Source organism: Penaeus monodon, unplaced genomic scaffold, assembly GCF_015228065.2.
Source record: "Penaeus monodon isolate SGIC_2016 unplaced genomic scaffold, NSTDA_Pmon_1 PmonScaffold_101, whole genome shotgun sequence".
NCBI lineage: Eukaryota > Metazoa > Arthropoda > Malacostraca > Decapoda > Penaeidae > Penaeus > Penaeus monodon.
This window is the reverse complement of record NW_023638715.1, coordinates 82,822-92,348: the sequence shown is the minus strand read 5'-3', so window position 1 is coordinate 92,348 and position 9,527 is coordinate 82,822.

The window sequence follows — 9,527 nt, the reverse complement described above, 5'->3', positions numbered from 1 at the left end:
GTTGCCCAACCAGGGGGAATCCCCGGGGAAAAGAAAAAGGCAGATACAAGCACCCCGCCCCGCCCTCTATGGGCCCATCTACCAAAAAAAGCTTCCACATATCCCCCCACGGGTTTTTACCCACACTTTAAGCCTTTTTGTTTTAACGATGGAATCTTTTTTTGGGCAAGCCTCCGGGCCAAAAAATTTTCATTTGTTTAAAAAACTATCCCCTTTTTCCTCCTGGTCAACTCCATTTCATCGGAAAAGAAGTTGGGGACTGGGTTCGCCCGCCAAAGCCTTGGCCACAACCCCCAAAAAACTCCATTGAAAGTCCCAATCTGATCCCCCTTATGTTCCTTTTTGTAAAAGTTCCCCCTTTTAATCCTCAATCCTATTATCCCTGCCCACGTTTTGAAAAACCCCTACCTCTGCTTTCCCCCCCTCTATCCTCCCTTTACCCACCTCCCAACCTATCGAAAAAAATTTCAAATTCCCCCCCTTTTTGCTTCAACCCAAACCCATTCTCTTTTTCCCCAAAAGCATACATATCCCTTTATCTAAAACTAAACCCCCTTTCCACACCCGACCCCAAACCCCTTTCCCCCCCCCCATTCCCCTTTTCCCAGGGGTTTTAAACTAACACTAACTCAAAACCCCCCTTCCCCAAAAATTTAATTTTTAGTGCTTAAAAAGACCTTTGGGGGGGCTACACATTTCTCCCTTTCTTTTAACCATTAAACCCTTAACCCCTTAGAAAAAAATGGGGAAATTAAAAATAAATTTCAAAAGTAAATGGTAAAATATTCTCTGAATATAACCCCTTTTAATGATTTTAAAGCAGAAAAACTAAAAGTACTATAAAGATCAAATCACAAACCCCAAAAAGATATAAGGGGGACTTCAAAGCTCACCCCTGGCCCGGAATACAAAAACAAATCAAAAGACAAATAAATAAAAATGGGTTTAAAGCATAATAAAATGGATAAGTTTGGGAAAAAATCTAATAATACTAAAAAATTTCCCCAAAAAATTAAAACTAAGAAGGGTCCAAAAACTGCTTTAAAAAATCCCAAATTTGATCTTGTAATTGCTCTCCAACTCCCAAGTCATCTAAAAGATAAAATAAGCAATGCATTTTAAAAAGTGGCCATCTACCAATAAAAATAAAAGGGTAATCACCTCAAGATAACCAATTTTTTAAAAAAGGAAAAAAAAAAGGAAATTTACTAAAGAAGGATTGGGCAAATTATCAAAAAGCACTAAAAAAATATGAAAAAGATAACTTCAACCTAGAAAAAAATACAAAAAATAATCCAAAAAAATTTGGGGCTAAAATTTCCAACTGGAAAAAAAAATCACCAGAATAAACCAAAAAAGCCGTGGGGGAAAAAGAAAGCCATGAATCATAAAAAAAAAAACAAAGACTCAATAAATGGAGACGAAAAAAAACAAAAAAAAACCCAAACTATACAAAAGACTATTACAAAAAAACCCGATTCACAATAAATCAACGAAAAAAAAAATCTTTGGGAAAAAATTTTTGAAAACTCCTAAGTTTTAAAAAATCCACCAAGAAAGTCTGGAAGTTTTATAAAAAAACTACAGGAAAAAAAAAAACTAAAAACAGAAAACCCTTTTTTTAAAAAAATGATCTGCCCTTTTAAAAATATAAAACATAAATTAGATAAAATTTAAAGAAAAATTAAAAAAAAAAAGTATGCAAAAAACCTAAAAAAACTTTTACAAAGGTTTTTGAAAAAAAAAGACTATTCAATCCCAAAAAAAACAAAAGAAATTTGGGCAAAAGAACTAACTTTAGTTAAAAGCTAAAACAGTAATAAAAGTTTCCAAAAATGATTAAAGCCTATGGCCCAACGGGAAACCTTCGAGGTTTTTTAAACATCCCGGGCAACATGACGAGCAATTTTAACAATTAAAAATCTTACTGGACCAGAGGGGAAAACCCAGAATTTATTTTAAAAAAAAAATTTAAAAACCCAATAATTAAAACCCGGGAAAAAAACCTTCAGAAGCAAAATTTATAAAGATTTTTTAAGCCCAATTTTTTGGGATCGGCAAAATATTTAAAAAAAAATAATAACAAAAAAAAATAGTCTGGGGGGGTTTGAAACCAAAAAACAAAAAATTAATAAAGAAATAGGCTTTAACCCAAAAAAAAAAGCACCATTTTGCACCCAAATAATTTTATAACCCATAAACAAGCATTATAAAAAAAAAAATATCCAAAATTTGCATGTAAATTTATCTGAAAACCCCTTTTTATACGGGTTAAACTGAGGCACCTTTTTGATAAAAATGTCAAAAATAGGAAAAACAGGAAAAAAATCTAAAAAGGATAAAAATTATTGAAAAAAACCCTTCCCAAAAAATAATTGGTAACCAAAAATGAATTTAAAACAATAATTTCAAAGTGGAGTCCCCAAAAATCCCCCAAAATTTGGGCCCCAATTTTTAAATTATACAATGAAAGAAATTTGATTTATCAGAAAGGGTTTAAAAATTATTCCAAAATGACAAACCTTAATAACAAGTGTAAAAACAAAGAAGCTTCCAATAAAATTGAAACATACTACAAAAATTAAAAGAATGGGGGATAAATGGGATTTAAAAATAAATTTTTTCAAAAAGTAAAGGAAAGGTTTTTTCCCAAAAAAAAAAAATCATCAACTTCCAAGCATAAAAAAAAAAAAATACAGAATTGAATAATCAAAAGCCCGAAAAAATTCCCAGGCTTAAAATTTTTGCTCCAACTAAAATGGAAAAACCATATAAAAAAAAAAAAAGGGGAAATAATAAATAGAATAAACATAATGAAAAAAAAAAATTTTCTATTAAACTGGGGAGAAAACAGAGAAAAACTACTAAAATTCTTAAAATATACTAAAAACCAAAAAAAATACCCCGGGAAAGACAATTTATGGGGCGCAAAGAAACAGAATTTTAAAAAAATAGAACCCTTAAAAAAAACCAAAAATACTTAGGGGGGCAACTGGATGTTTCAAACAAAAACCCCCAAACATAGCTTTCAAGCAATATCCAAAATCCCACCCTATCAAATTTGAAATTTAAAAAACTAGAATAAAACAAATGGGGGAAAACCTTAAATAAACCCAAAACGACAATAAAACCAAAAACAATAAAAAGTATAAAAGAAAAACAAACCCCCAAAAAAGACAAAAGATCCTTCATAGAAACTGCTAAAACCCAAAAAAAAACCCTTAAAAAAATAGACTTAGCCCTAAAATAAACCCAAATATACCCCCAAAACCCCCCTGGTTTTGAAAAGATCCCAGAAAAAACAAAAAAAATTATGAAAACTCCCCAAAAAAAAACCCCCCAAATAATCATTTAAAAAACAATACCAGGAATTTAAAAAATCACCTACAAAGATTACAATAAAAAATTTTTCCCAAAACGGGCAAAATTAAAAAAACCAGAATAAAACCCCACAGCCCTCTTAATTTTAAAAAAAAAATATAAAAAACTATTTGGAAAATTTCCCCCCAGAAAGGGAAAACACTCATGAAAAAATATTTGGCCCCTAAAACAAGGCTTGATTATAACCAAAAAAACAAAATTTAAACTACGTAAAAACTAAAAAGACTCCCCAAAACTCACTAAAATTTAAAACAAAACCCCAAAAACCCCAGAACACAAACAAAATTTCCCCTTTAAAAAAAAAAAAAAACAAATAAATTACTCACAACCCCAAAACAAGAAAAAAATGTTACAATGGGTTCCACACATAAAAACATAAAGGGAAATTAAATAGTTGATCAAGCTGCAAAAAAAGCCAAAGAGATAAAAAAAACCCCTATCCATACCACAAGCCACAAAAAAAATACATAAAAGAAATCAAATCAAAAAACTTAAAAAAGTGGGGAAAAAAATTTTAAAAAGAATCCGAATACAAAAATTATTTCTCAAAGGACAATGATCAAAAACCCGGGGTCAGAGAAAAAACAGAAAAATGATAAAATGTTTTTAAAAAGAAAAAACAACCAAACCAAAACAAGACTGAAAAAAAAATCTATAAAATAAAAATGGAAAAAGGGCCCCTTTTTTCAGATGGGGAGGAAACAAGAAGAAATATTGAACTAGGTACTACACTGTCCAAATTTTAACTCTCCAAAAAAACCCCAAAATTTAAAAAAAGCTCTCACACAAATTAACATACAGAAATTTTTAAAAAAAATTTTCTGATTAAAAGGCGCAAACCCGACATCGTAATTAAAAATATCAATTTTAGGGGCAAAACAAAGATTTTTTCCCACAAAGAACAAGGGTTAATTGACTAATTAACAGGGAAAAAAAACCAAAAAAGGGGGAGGACCAGGGGATTTTAGCAAACCCCAGTCCCAAAAAACCCCATAACAAGAAAGAAGAAAAAAGAAGAAAATTTACAATTAGACTTTTGTTTGAAACCGGGCATAGATTTAAAAATCTATCCCCGGGAAAATGGGAACCCGAAGTTTAAAATGTAAAGAAACACATGGAAAATCTCATTCCCGAAAACCCGGGGAGAGTCCTGGTAAAATAAACAAATGGACCCATAAACCCCCAAAAACAGAAACGTAAAAAAAGTGAAGCGACCCCGCGAAAAAAACCCACCAACCCCCCAAGCAACCCCGAAACGCCCAACCGGGAGGAACCCTTTACAATTTTCCCAAAAAGAAAGAATAACACCCCTGGGAACCCCACAACCAAGTAAAAACAAACCAAAAAAGTAAAACTTTATTCAGCTGACCAGGAAAAAATTTAGGGTTTAAACTTTACAAACCATCAAATTAAAAAATGCAATTAAAAATCGGGTTTTTCCCAAATTAAAAAATTTAAGATTTTTTGAGAGGAAATTGGGGGAAAACGGAAAAGGGGATAAAATTCGGGGTAGAGGATATTCAAAAAATAAGACCCTTAAAAGAAATAAAAAAATAGGAAAAATTGGAAAATAATTTGCAAACCCGCCAGAAAACCCGAAAAAACACAAAAAGGGACAATGGAAAAAATATTTCCCCCGGGGGAAATTTATTTAGATCTAAAAAAAAATAAAAAAAAGGGGAAAAAAAGAAAAAACGGGGGCCCCCCTCAAACATGTTAGAAGTAATTAGAAAAAAAAAAAAAAACCAAGGGGGGGAAAAAAAAAAAAAAAAGAAAATGGGTTCCAACAAAAAACATTAAGAATTACATGCAAAAAACTGTCCCCGGGAAAAGGGGAATATAGGGGCAAAAATCCCATCAAGTTTTTAAAAAATACACCTTTTTCCCAAAACCCAAAAGTTTCAACTGTCTTCCCATACGGACCCCGGGAAAACTAACATGTAAAAAAAAAAAAAAAGGTTTTCAACAAAATTTTCAGTCATGCCATTTTTATAAGGGGTTGTAATAATGACCCATATTTTTTTTTTGTGAAGAAAAACCCTTTACCAAACAGTAAAAAAATGTCAAATACATAACCCAAAACACCCAAAACATAAAAAAAATATAACTTTTCACCAAAAAATCTGACTTTTTAAAAAAAAATTACAACAACTAAAACCCCCTTTCAGAAAGAAAAAAAAAAAGTTAAAAAAAAAAATATAAATATAAAAAACAAAAGAAAACCCCTAGGGTGAACCCAAAAAAAAATCACTTTACAGATTAAAAAAAAATGTGAAAACACAAACCAAGACCCAAGCACACCACCAAAAAATATGACAAGGGAGGTTTTTACAAAACAAAATAAACCCACCAGGACAGAAAACACCCCCCAAGACAAAAAACACAAAAAAATCAAAATTTAAAAGATACACCAAAAACAAAACACAAAAAAACAAAAAAAGAAAAAAAACCCCAAAAAAAGAAACAAACAAAAAGTACTAAACCAGAACACTCCCAATTCCCTTGGGGCATTTCCCAAAACCCCTTTCTCACTTTTCCTAACCCCCCACCCCTTACCCACACCCATTTTCCCCTCACATCACCCCCCCATCCCCATTAACCCAAAATTCCAAAATGAAAAAAAAAAAATAAAAGAAAAAAAGGAAAGAAAAAATGTAAATTTGGGTTTTTTTATGATAAAAAAAATCATAAAAAACCAGTAAAAAAATTTGATGGGAAAAATTAAACTCCGGAAAAAAAAAAACTTTAAAAAACAATAAAAGAAAAAACGATTTTTACACCAATTTTTTAAAAAAAAATAATGATTTTTTAAAAGAAAAAAAATTAAAAACATGGAATGAAAATTCAATCCCAAAACCAAAAAAAAATGATTTTAATTATTAAAATTTTAAAAAAAATCCAGGATTAATTGCCATTAGTGAAACCTGGGTTAAAAAAAAAAAGATAAATTTAAATTAAAATTACAGATAATCAGAAAGACAAAAAAGGGGAAAAACCCAAAATTTGGGGGAGGATTTTAAAGTGTGCATAAGAAAAGATATACAATTTTAGTAAACTAAATATAAACAAATTTGATACAAAATTAAAATTGAAATTTTTGCTATTTAAAAAAAAAATATAAACAAAAATGGATGAATGTCTTTTCTAATTTATAACCCGGAAAAAATAATTTTTAAAAAAAAAATTTTCCCACCCCTATGTAGTTTAAATACAAGAACCAAAGTTTGAAAAATAGGGCCTTTTTAAGGGCCCCTCATCCCACTGGAACCGAGATCCAAAAAAAAACAAAGCAATGTAACAGGAAAAAAATTTTTTTTAATTAATAAAAACAAAATTTATAAATTTTTTAACAAACCCAAAAAGGGGAGATTACTAGAATTTTACCCCAAAAAAACCAAAAAACCCCATTTGATTAGTAATGGGGTTTAACCCCCAATAACCATCTCAAAATTTAAAAGGGAGGCCCACACCTTTAAACCCCGTGATTATCCCCCAAGAATAATAAAAAAATTTAAAATTTTCAAATTTAAAAAAAAAATTTAGAAAAAAAAGGCCAAAAACAAAAGGAAATGGGTGGTCGGCAAAATGAGTCAAAAATTAAAAAAAAATAAAACAAATTTTAAATCCTTAGGGAAAAATTATTAAAAAAAAAAAAAAAAACGGAGAAATATTTCAAATTTTCTAGTAAGAAAAAAATAATAAACCTAATAAACCCCCGGGTTTAATGATAAAAGCAATGAATAATAAAGAAAAAAAATTTAAAACATTAAAAATGGGGAAAAAAAAACCAAAAACACAAAATAATTTTAAAAAATAAAATTTTAGTAGCGAAGCAAAAAAATAATTTTAAAAAAAAAAAAAAGGAGTCATGGGAAAAAATTTTTCGCATCGATAAAATTTAAAACTCCCAGCAAAAAAAATATGGAAATTTTTTAAAGAACGACAGGCAAAAAAACAAAAAAAGTGATATCCTTTTTATTTAAAAACAAAATTCCCAGTTAAAAGGGTAAAAAAAAAAAACTAGAATTATTTAAAAAAGACCCCCCCCCGTCCCTTTCCCCCTTTTTTGGGTGGGGGGGCTTAGGAAGCGGGACGGGACCCCAAGAGGGGAACTCCCCAACCTTTGGGGCTCAGCCCTCGACTCAACTAATTTTGGGATTTGGGCCTTTTTTTTTTTCCCCTTGACTTTTTTGTTTTGTCCCCTTCCCAACCCTTTGCTATCCACCCCTAAGGTGTTTAGGCCGTGCTGAAAGGAGGGAAAAGGGGGACTTTGTGCCCGTCCTGAAAAGGGCCCAGGGAGCCATGGGCAAAGGTATTCCCCCCAAATTTGTTACCTAGCCCTTACCCCCAAAGGGGCCCCCCGAGGGGTGGACTGTTTTTTTTCCCCCAAAATAACCCAAAGGGTTTCCATGGCCAAATTTAAAGAAAACAAACCCCACTATTTTGGGGGAATGAGGCTTGCCCCTTTTTCAAAAGGGCCCCCAAAAATGTTTTAAAAAAACCCGATTCCCCGACCCCCGGCTCTCCCTTTGACCCGGGCCGAAAAAACCCCCAAAAAAACTACCCCCCCATCAAGAAAAAAATCCCCCCGCCAAACCCAATTTACCCCTTTTAAAGGGAAAAATTTTACTCTTCCAATCTCAATTCAACCCTCTATCCCCACACCTCCCAAAAAAAAACCACCCCCCTCCCCCTTATTAAAACCACAGCCTTTTTGGGCCCCCCCTCCATTTAAAATACTCCCTCCCCACTACTCCCTCTTCGTCATGCCCCCCCCTTTTTACTTACCCCTATCCTAAAATCTTTAATACTCTCTTTAGCGCAACCAAATGGGACCGATTTTTCGTGATCCCTCCCACAGCTCCCAAACTTGAAAACACCCTTCTCTTCCAACAATGTCTCCAAAAAAAGTAGGTAAAGTCTTTTTCCGTAGCCGACCCGCCCGCCCCCGTCTTGTCACAGTAACTCCGAAAACCAAAGCTATAGCTTAACAAAATAACTGACCTAATGGTAACCCCATCCTTGCAGAACCCATCCAACCTCAATACTTGCACCGGAACAGTTTAAATCTCCCAGAAAATTTGCCCGTCTATGACAAAGATGGTCAGACTGGGAGAAGACCTACTTGCCTGTCTCACAAGACTATGATGCAACATCAGTACAATGCTACTCCATTCCCCCAGAGGTCATCGAAAGAACCCCCTAAACATAGCCAAAATTTCCCTTTCCCTAGACATGACCCTTCCCCTTTAACGTCTAATAGGAGGAGAATCCCTCCCTGTTCTCCATACCAACCCCTCCACGTCAGTGCCAAAATTGTTGGCGTCTAGGACACCCCGCCAAACATTGCCGTTCCACAGCCAATGCCCACTATGTGCCCAACCTGGCCATACCGACGAACTGCTCTGCACAATCACGCACATGTGCCAACTGTGGCGGCCCCCATAATGTATTTTATAGGGGCTGTCCCACCTACAAGTTTGAGTCTGAGGTAGCAACTCTCAGATTCAAACTTGGACTGACACTACGTGAAGCCAGACAGGAAGCACGTCGACGTGGTTTCTCTCTTACTCCATACTCCGTTACTGCTCATTTACATCTCCTAAACCCACCCCCTACATCTAACCCCCCTCTTCTACCTCCTACTTTCCCCCGTCAAATTTTTTTGCCATCCTAAACCCAGACCCTCCAATCTCTACTACAGATACTCCAATCGCCACTACAACCCCAACACCTTCCCCTCTCCCTCCTCGCACTACCCGTAACAGACAGAACAAAACGTTCCACCCCCTCTTCCCCTACCACACAACACCCCCCACCTTCCTTTGCCCCTATGCTTGAGACACCAATCCTCTCTTCCCCCCTCACAAGAAATCCTTTATCCCCAAAACTCCCCAACCAACTCCTCAGAAGAAACTATTGAAAATATTCAAGATTACTTAATGAAAACTGACACTCACCTCCAAATCTCACAATCCTGCTCCTTTCACACTCCAAGTAACTGCTGATATCCATCCTCCTCTAACGATATCCCCCCTACACCCTATCCTCCTAACCCCCTCCCAACACAGCCCATCCCCCCGACCCCAACCCGCCCACATTAACCCTCCCCCCAACCATTCCCCTTCCCAAACCTTTACAACACT